This window comes from Megascapheus bottae, chromosome 5 (genome assembly GCF_031878675.1).
Source record: "Megascapheus bottae isolate mThoBot1 chromosome 5, mThoBot2.hap1, whole genome shotgun sequence".
Classification (NCBI taxonomy): Eukaryota; Metazoa; Chordata; class Mammalia; order Rodentia; family Geomyidae; genus Megascapheus; species Megascapheus bottae.
The window spans coordinates 22,958,485-22,968,991 of NC_143513.1; positions in this window are offsets into that span (position 1 = coordinate 22,958,485).

Genomic DNA, 10,507 nt, shown 5'->3' on the forward strand with positions numbered 1-10,507 from the left:
TCCTCCCACATGGCAGAGTGGAAATCTTGAACACCTCCCATTTCTTCACTGCAGAGGATGCCCTGGCTTTCAGCAATCATGAAACCTGTGAGGAAAGTGGGACAACAAACAACCACAGTGACAGTCTGCATATGCTTGCCCAATAGAGTAGGCTAAAATGAAATCATGGAGTCAAAGAGAACTTTTGTGTGCCAGTTCTGGGGCTTGAACTCAGGGCACAGGTACTGCCTTTAGTTGTTTTGCTCAAGTCTAGGGCTCTACCACTTGAACCACAACGCTACTTCCAGGTATTTTGTGGTTAATTGGAGAGAAGTGTCTTCTGAACTTTTCTGCCTGGGGCTGGCTTTGAACTGCTATCCTTAGATCTCAGCCTCTATGGTATCTAGGGTTACAGGAAGAAGCCACCAGTATCTGGATAAGAGCACATTTTAAATGTTCATTTATTATATGACAGGTGCTGTGCTAGATACTATACATTCTAAGGTATATATTTGTGTCTTTTTGGATTTTTTAAAAAATATTTTATTAACATTAATTTTTATGTCATATTTCAAATGTCATGATTAACAAACAAGTATTCAAGAAGGGAATCTCTGTATACAACCACTGGCACTTAGGTTTTAGAACATAATTAAAAATTAGCTGAGGGTTTGCATGTCATAGACACATATTAATCTATGTAATAAAACATTATGTCTATAGAGTATATAGCCCATCATAGATTTTTATGTCTATGTAGTTGTGTTTGTATTTCTAAGACCGTGTCCAAAACATTGGGTACCCAGATATTGAGTCATCTCTCTTGTATTGTTTGGATATAACATCCATATATTAAGGATACCATGCGCTTTTTGTTCCTTTGGTCTTGACTTATCTCACTCAACATGATTTTCTCTACCTTCAACCACTTCCCAGCGAATGCCATTATTTTAACTTGTCTATGTAGAATTCCATTGTGTGTGTGTGTGTATACACACACACACACACACACACACATATATATATATATCACATTTTTTGTATCCATTCATCTGCAATAGGGTATCTGGGTTGTTTCCATCACTTGGCTATTGTGAATAGTGCAGAGATGAACATAGCTGAGCAGGTGTCCTCATCATATCCTGGGTTATGATGTTCAGGATAGATGCCCAAGAGTAGTATGGCGGGATCATAGAGAAGGTCTATTTTCAGTTCTTTAAGAAACCTCCAAACTGCTTTCCAGAGTGGCTGAACTTGTTTACATTCTCAGCAGCAGTGCAGTAGAGTTCCTCTTTCTCTACAACCCTGCCAGCATTTGTCATTATCTGAGTTGAGAATATTGGCCATTCTAATTGGGGTAAGATGATATCTTAGAGTTGTTTTTATTTGCATTTCCTTTATGACCATGGGTGATGAGCATTTTCTCATGTTTTTCTGACATTTTAACCTCTTCTTTGGATAAGTCTCTCTTTAGTTCCCTTGACCATTTAGTGATTGGATTTTGTGGGTTTGGGGGGATTCGTTTCTTGAGTTCCCTGTAGATAATGGTTATTAAGCATTTGTTTGATGTATTATTGGTGAATATCTTTTCCCAGTTGGTTGGCTGTCTTTCTACTTTAGTAGCTATACCTTTGTTTGTGCAGAAACTTTTTATCTTTAGGTAGGCTCAATGGTTGAGTCTCTCCAATCTGTTGTGACCCTGTGACTGTTCAAGAAGTTTTTGCCTGTGTCTATGAGTTCCTGTGTCTCTCCTACAATATCATATAGCAGTTTCCGGGTTTCAGGTCTGATATTGAGGTCCTTGATCCATTTTGAGTTAATGCTTGTGCATGATGATAGGCTGGGATCAATTTTTAGTTTTCTGCATGTGGCTGCTCAATTTTCTCAGCACCAATAATTTAGGAGGCTGTGTTTGTTCCACTGTATATCTCTGGCTCCTTTGTTGAATATAAGTTGACTATAGGTATGTGGTTTTATTTCTGGATCTTCTATTCTGTTCTATTGATCTTCTGGTCTATTTTTGTGCCAATACCATGCTGGTTTTGTTATTATGGCTCTATAGAAGAGTTGGACATCTGGCATTGTAATATCTGCTGCATTGATCTTTTGTCTAGAAATGTTTTTGCTCTTCTAGGTCTTTTGTTGTTCCAGTATGAACTTTTGGATTACACCTTCTATTTCAATTAAGAAAGTCCTTGGGATTTTGATGGGGATTGCATTAAAATTGTATATCAATTTTGGCAGTATGGCCATTTTCACTATATTGGTTCTCCTACCCATAAGCATGAGATGTCTTTCCATTTCCTGATATCCTTTTTGATTTCTTTCTTTAGGCTTTTGTAGTTTTCATTAAGTAATTCCTTTACATCCTTGGTTAGGTTAATTCCTAAATATTTATTCTTTGCAAATGGGATCATTTTCCTGATTTTTCCTTCTGTTTGTGTATTGTTGGTATAGAGAAAGACTATTGACTTTTTTCCCATATATTTTTATTGTAATTAATAGAAGGGTTACATTATATTCACCAGATAGAAGGTATATTACTTCACATACATTGACATCCTTTCTCATGTCTTGGTCCCCATTTCCCTCCCCCCCACCCCTACCCCTTGTCTTGTTTTCCCCCATTCCCTATCCAATTTCAAATAACCAAATACAAATATATCCAATATATCAGATAACAAAGTGAGATACTATAACAATATGAGATAACCAAGGGACAGCAAAAGAGATGAGAGATAACATAGTACATTAAGGACAACAATCACTCATTAGATGGCTTTTGTTTCTATATCCTAGAGGTCCTTTCATTTAGCGTCATACTGTATGGCCTTATGTATCTAAGTTTTGCTCTATTGCAGATCTCTGCTAGTAGAGCCCAAGGTTTCTACTGATTATGACAAATGAGGGAAACCGTTGAGCCTAAATTCCTTTGAGTCTGGCTTACTTCATTTAATATGATCTTTTCTAAGTCTTTCCATTTCCTAACAAATGGGCGATGTCATTCTTTCTGACAGCAGCATAGAATTCTATTGTGTACAAATACCACATCTTGTTGATCCACTCATCAACTGAGGGACATCTGGGTTGGTTCCATATCTTTGCCGTGGTACATAGTCCTGCAATGAACATTGTTGTGCTAGTGGATTAGTGTTTCTGGACAACTGGGTAATGCCAAGTAATGGAATTGTTGGGTCATAGGGAAGTTCTATGTTTAGTCTTTTGAGGAACTGCCATACTGCTTTCCATAGTGGTTGAACGAGTTTGCACTCCCACCAACAGTATAGTAGTGATCCCAAAAGAACTTTCATTTTCTTTTCTTTTCTTTTTTTTTTTTTTTTGCCAGTCCTGGGCTTAAGCTCAGGGCCTGAGCACTGACCTTGGACTTTCTCAAGGCTAGAGCTCTACCACTTGAGTCTCAGCACCATTTTCGGCTTTTTTCTATGTATGTGGTACCTAGGAATCGAATCCAGGTCTCCGTGCATGCTAGGCAAGCACGCTACCACTAGGCCAAACTCCCAGCCCGACTATTGACTTTTGAAGGTTGATTTTGTATCCTGCCACTTTGGGAAAGTGGCATGACCTCCAATATTTATGCTAAATGAAAGGGTTTTCCTGAGCCACATGTCCGTGGCTCACACCTGTAATCCTAGCTGTTCAGGAGGCATTTTTCTGAGGAACAAGAGTCAAAGCCAGTTTGGGCAGAAATGTCCATGAGAATCTTTATCTCAAATTAATCACGAGAAAGCCAAAAGTGGAGTTGTGGCTCAGGCAGAGTTGCGGTTCAAGTGGTAGAGTTCTAGCTTTGAGCAGAAAAACTCAGGGATATAACTCAAAGACCTGAGTTCCAATCCTAGAACTGGCACCCCCCCCCCCCCCCCCCCCCCCGCCCAGGCATACACATAGGAAAAGAAAAAAAAAAGAAATAGAGGAGAGGTTTGTACTTACTTCAGTACTTGGCAGTGGGAAGGATGATTCATGGAAGTGGTCATATGGTATCTTATTAGGGTGAGGGAGGAGATGAAACTACTCTAAAATGGATTTATTTGGATGATGGCTGTATCACTTGGTAAAGTTACTAAAAAACATTAATCTGTACATGTGAAGTAGATAAATTTGTGATATAGAGAATGTACATCAATAAAAGTGTTAAAAACTGGGGCTGGGAGTGTTGCCTAGTGGTAGAGTGCTTGCTTAGTATGCACCAAAGCCGTAAGTTCAATTCCCCAGTACCAAATACACAGAAAAAACCAGAAGTGGCGCTGTGGCTCAAGTGGTAGAGCTATAGTCTTGAGAAAGCTCAGGGACTGTGTCCAGGCCCTGAGTTCAAGCCCCAGGACTGGCAGAAGGTATCACAGGAGGGGAGGAGGAAGATTCCAGGCTTCCTATTAGATAGTCATTAGATGAGCACAGACATTGGATAAAGGTGAGTATACTGCTTCCCACTGGGCAGGGAGAGGAGGCCAAGAGGAGGTGAGAAGCAACCTTTGTGATCTCCAGGACTTAAAGGGGGTGGCACTAAGATGAAGAGTGTGAAGGTGACAATTTTGGAAGTTCAGAATGAAGAGATGTAAGCTTTGAGGGGAGTATAGAAGAACAAGTAATAATTGTGGCTAACTTTTATTAAACTTCTAGTATGTGCCAGGCACACTGTGAAAGCTTTATATGCCATCAACTTATGAACTGCATAAAATTATAAACTGAATGAGGTTATTATATACTTTTTTTTTTGCCAATCCTGGGGCTTGAACTCAGGCCTGGGTACTATCCCTAAACCTCTGTGCTCAAGGCTAGTGCTCTACCACTTGGGCCACAGCACCATTTCTAGCTTTTTCTGAGCAGTTTATTGGAGATAAGCATTTCATGGACTGCCTGGGCTGTCTGCAAACGGTGGTTCTCAGATCTCAGCTCTCTGAGTAGCTAGGATTATAGTGTGAGCTACTGGCAGTCTTCTTGTCATGTACTTTGTAACAGTCATAAGCTAATTTTTAGCAAAGTTAAAATTTGGATCCACAGCACCTGCATTTTACACTGATGGCATTAGTGTTTATTAACAAATTGGAAAGACATGAAAACTCTTTTCTTTCTCATCTCAGTCTGGGTAGAAATATGGAGTTATACTATGAGTCTGAAGTGTAAATACCAATTACAGCTCATATCTTAGTTGGGGGTGGATTCTTCCTGCTAATTGTCATGGAGTACCATTTTTCTATATAAATGTTATAAAATGCCAGGCAACCCATTCATTTCTGAATGTTTGAAGTATGGCTATGCCCAGTCTTATGGTATGTGGGACTTAAACTCTGGACCTGGGTGCTGTCCCTAAGTTGTTCAGCTCAAGGATCCTGCCCTACCCTTGAGCCACAGTGCCACTTCCAGTTTTCTGATGACTAATTCGAGATAAGAGTTTCATGGACTTGACTTTTTAGTGCCCTCGCTGGCTTTGAACCTTGGTCCTCAGATCTCAGCCTCCTGAGCAGATAGGATTACAGGTGTGAGCCACTGCACCGGGCTTGAGATCAGTTTTCTTTCTTTCTTTCTTTCTTTCTTTCTTTCTTTCTTTCTTTCTTTCTTTCTTTCTTTCTTTCTTTCTTTCTCTCTCTCTCTCTCTCTCTCTCTCTCTCTCTCTCTCTCTCTCTCTCTTTCTTTCTTTCTTTCTTTCTTTCTTTCTTTCTTTCTTTCTTTCTTTCTTTCTTTCTTTCTTTCTTTTTGTCAGTCCTGGGCCTTGAACTCCAGGCCTGAGCACTGTCCTTGGGCTTTCTCAAGGCTAGAGTTCTACCACTTGAGCCACAGCACCATTTCCAGCCTTTTCTATGTATATATGGTACCGAGGAATCAAACCCGGGTCTTCGTGCATGCTAGGCAAGCACTCTACCACTAGACCAAACTTCTGGGCCCTTGAGCTTTGAGAGTAGCATTCAGAGTGATGTTAACCCCAGCTCATGTTTCAAGTCACAGTCTTCTTCCTCAAGCCTGATTCCCAGCACCTGTCATTCAGCCAAGAATGCCAGTTCTACTCCCATTCCTCCTTCTGGAAATCTTTTTCAATTTCAGTGTATTCTGCACCGTGCCCCCCCTCCCTGCCCACCGCCCCCCCTTGTGATGATATGGCTACTTAACTTCAAGACCTAGGTGCTGTCTCAGCCTTTTCATTTTATGAATTGAGCCACAGCTCCACGTCTGGCCTTTTGCTGATTAGCAGGAAATAAGAGTCTTAGAGACTTTCCTGCTCAAGCTGGCTTTGGATCCCAATCCTCATATCTTAGCCTCCTGAATAGTTAAGATTATATGTGTAAGCCACAGATGTCTGGCTGTATCTTTTTTCTTTTTTTCGAGGACTGAACAGATGCGAAAGTATGCTTCAAGACTGCACTAATTTGGGACTGGGAGTTTGGTCTGGTGGTAGAGTGCTTGCCCAGCATGCAAGAAGACCCGGGTTCAATTCCTCGGTACCACATACATAGGAAAAAAAAAAAAAAAGCCGGGCTGGGCATGGTGGCTCATGCCTGGGCATGAAAGGACCTGAGACTCTTATCTCCAATTAACCTCTAGAAAATGAGAAGTGGGGCTTGGCTTAAGAGTAGGATGGTAGCCTTGAGCTGAAGAGCTCAGGGACAGCGTCCAGGCTGAGTACAAGCCCATGACCCACCAAAAAAAAAAAAATGGGGAAAAAACCCGAAAGTGGTGCTGTGGCTCAAGTGGTAGAGCAAAAAAAAAAAAAAAAAGAATGCAATAGTGGGGAACCACATATCAGTGGTTCAAGCCTGTAATCCTGCTACTCAGGAGGCTGAGATGTAATTGTCAAGGTTCAAAGTCCGCCCAGGCAAGAAAACTGAAGACAATCTTATTTTTAATCAAGTACTCAAAAGCTGGAAGTGAAGCTGTGGTTAAAGTAGTAGCACACTAGCCTTGAACAAATAGAACTCAGGGACAGCACCAGGCCCTGAGTTCAAGCTCCAAATATGGCACTAAATAAAAGTATAAAAAATAAAAATAAAAGTTCAAGTATAGCATCTAGGGCCTGAGTTCAAGCCCCAGGATATTCTCTCTCTCTCTCTCTCTCTCTCTCTCTCTCTCTCTCTCTCTCTCTCTCTCTCTCTCTCTCTCTCTCTCTCTCTCTCTGTCTCTTGCTGAGATGCACTCGCACACTTGGGAAAGGAATGTAGTATGCACTACTTTTGCTTGGTTTGTTGCACTGAGACCAAGGATGTGAAGCTAAAGAACAAAACAGATCACACTGATGCAGAACTTGAGAAGTAATGGATCAAAACCTTTGATTCTAGGCTGAATAATATAATTCAAGGATAAAGCACTTGACTAGGGCCCTAGGTTGGATTCTGCCACAATAAATACAAAGAAAAGAACACCCTCAGAAAGCTATTATGCTTCCAAAGACCAAAAAACACTGTGTCAAATCTTTTCATTTACATTTTATGAATGTGATTCTCAGCACTTATTTTATAAATAAGTAAAACTTTTAAAACAAAATAAAATATAAGTAAACAAATTGCCTGAATAAATTAAATGAAAAAAATATTCTCCTTTCTTTTCTTTTTCTTCTTTTGGTGAAGAAGTCTGAAGAATATGTGTATACATAAAACAGATAATCTATAAGCAGAAATTAAAGGAATGTAAGTTTCTTAGATATTGTGCAGGGAGGAGAAGAGGTTGGAGGGAAAATTAACTTACTAATGGAAAGATCAGAGAGAAGTGAACAGTGATAACCATCTTGTATTCTTGTGATGAGGAAGGGTTATGATTTTAAAAAATCTTTATTGTACTATGTGGGAGGAAATACTTATCTAATGCATGCCCATTTAGAAAAATATCAAATTTTGAAGAAATACACACTGTGGCAAGTTAATGCCCTTTATACCCCTTTTCCCCTCACCCCAAAGCAATAGTTGGTTAAATATTCCTCCAGATATATGTACATATAAAATATACATATGTTTCCTGTATAATCATCCATGATTAGTTGCAGATTTTGCTTACAATAATTTTTCTCCCTTTTAACAAAATGTGCAATTGTATTGTGCTATACAAACGTCTGTGGTTTTTTTTTTTTGTTTTGCAATTTATTCTTTTTCATTTAGCATGTTCTTAGATCTGTTTGCTTGTGAGCACAGACCTCCTTTGTCTCTATAGTGTATTCCATTGCATATAAGTTTTACTTTTAGGTAACCATTACTTTACTTACATATTGAGGATACATTGGCATATTTGAACTTTTTTTTTTTGCACTTTTTATTATGAGTACAACGATGTTGCCAATATCCTTGAACACGTCGTGTAGGAAAAATTTCCAAGCATCGTTTTGAAGACAAATAAAATTCATACATGTCAAATTGTGTCCCCAAAAAGAGTTTTACCTTGAAAAAGCAACAACAAAGCAAACACACACACACACACACACACACACACACACACACACACACACTTATTGCGTGCCCAAGGCACGGCATACTGATCTCCTCGCCCTGAAGATGTTAGCTATAGTGTGAGTTTGAGAGTGCCATGCAGCCCGCCTTGGAAGCTCTTCTCCCCAAAGTACGCGGTCTGGAAAATAGGCTTCTTTCTTTGAACTTGGCAGAGGCTGGCTTCCGGGAGGGCGGGCTGGAGCCAGGCGGCGCTGCAGCCAGGAGTCACGACACACCGCAGCCGGGAGCACGTGCGCCCCAGCGGAGGGGCAGGTTGCAGTGGGGACCCTTGGGAGGGGTGGCGGTGACTTCAGGGCTCCCCACAATCTGAAGGGCTAGACACCGCCGCCAGGGGGCCCCATCAGAGAAGCCTTTTTGTAAGCCGCGACAGGAAAGGATGCAGACACCAGCCCGCTACTCCTGGGGGTCCGGGGGTCGAATTTCCTTCCAATAAATGCGGACAATTGGGTGGAGGAATTCCCTTGCTGATCCTCCATGTCCGGCCCCTCAGGCCCGCGGCGGGACGCTGCCTGACCGGTGTGTGTGTGTGGGGGGGGGGGTGAGGGGTCCTTGCACCCCGTGGCAGCCGCAGCCCCGGCGGCCATGCCCGCAGCCAAGTTTCCTGCAGGCGCTGCAGACCCCGCGCTGGCTGCGTAGGTGCCAGTGATAGAGGCCCCAGAGCCTGCGCTGATCGTGGGAGAGAATGCAGGGCCTCAGACCTCCCCTCCGCCCCCCGCAAATTCCTACTTCCTTCTCTCCCAGGCCGCATCCCTGAAACGAAAGCCACAGGCAGGATCTGCCTCCAGCAGAACCCCGTGCTACCACAGGCCTAAGGCCTCTGGCGCCTGGAACCACTGGGGTCTGGCAGGACAACCTTGGCTGAGAGTTGGGCTCTTGTGGGCCTGGGCCAACTTAGATCACTTCAGACAATCAGAGCAGGCTGGGGAGACTGAGGCTGGAGAGACTGAGGCTGGGCCGGAGCAGCTAGGACATTATAAGTAGTTCCTGATTGGCTAGTCCCAGCCTTGGCCAGAATGCCATAGCCTCCAGGTTCTGGGCCACTGTATCCTCCCCAGCCTCCAGGGTCTCACTTAGCGTCTTCCTTGAGCAAGTGGGTGGCACTAGCAGGCCACTACCGCATTTGAATGGTGGTTCAGTCAGTACAGAATGTGGTAACAATTCAAGTAAGTTGCCATCATTTTAAAAATGAAGTATCTGACAACACTATTGACCAGAACAGAGAATCTGCTGGTTAAGGGGCCCCTCAATACCCTAACCCCCCTGTGGCCAATCCCCCCCATCTCCAGTGCCAGCTACTCTGTAGATATTACTGTCGCCACTACTAAAATCACAGAATTGTCATTTGATGTTGTGGATTGACCAAAGTTACCCAGTGGGTGGCAGAGTTGTGATTGATATCTTCCTCTTTTTCCTTTTTTTTTTTTTTTTGGTCAGTCATGGGGTTTGAACTCAGGGCTTGGCCACTGTCCCTGAGCTTTTCTGCTCCAGGCTAGCATTCTACCACTTTGAGCCACAGCTCCACTTCCATTTTTTTTTCCTGGAGGTTAATTGGAAATATGAATCTCATTCACTACTCAGACTGGTTTTGGACTGTGATCCTCAGATCTCAGCCCGCTGAGTAGCTAGGATTACAAGTGTGAGCCTCCAGTACCTGGCTTAAGGGAGTGATGCTCTTATTCTTTGATTAGAGCCCAAAGAAGGCCTGTGTTTTCTCAGGGCATCTAGGGAAAAACAGGAGCCAGTTTAGAGTCTACTTCCTCAACTACTAGCCCATTCTTCTGGCTGCATGGGAAGGCTTGATCAAAAATACAGTCAGTAGTCAAAGTTGTTGCACATGATCATGACCTGGTGCCTGGGCTTCAACCCAACACGAACCTCTGTCTACATCCACAAAATGGAGACAATCCAAGAGGGCTGACACTGATTTTGCCTTCAGTTTTCAAGTGCTGGATTCTTGTCTAAGAAACAGCTGCATAGAACTGTGAGCAGTTCTGTTTCCTGTCTTCATTCATAGTCAGAAAATAGGCCTGGTTAGTATCGTAGTAATTATGTTTGAAAGTGCTAATCTGATCTCATTAGAAATCAGA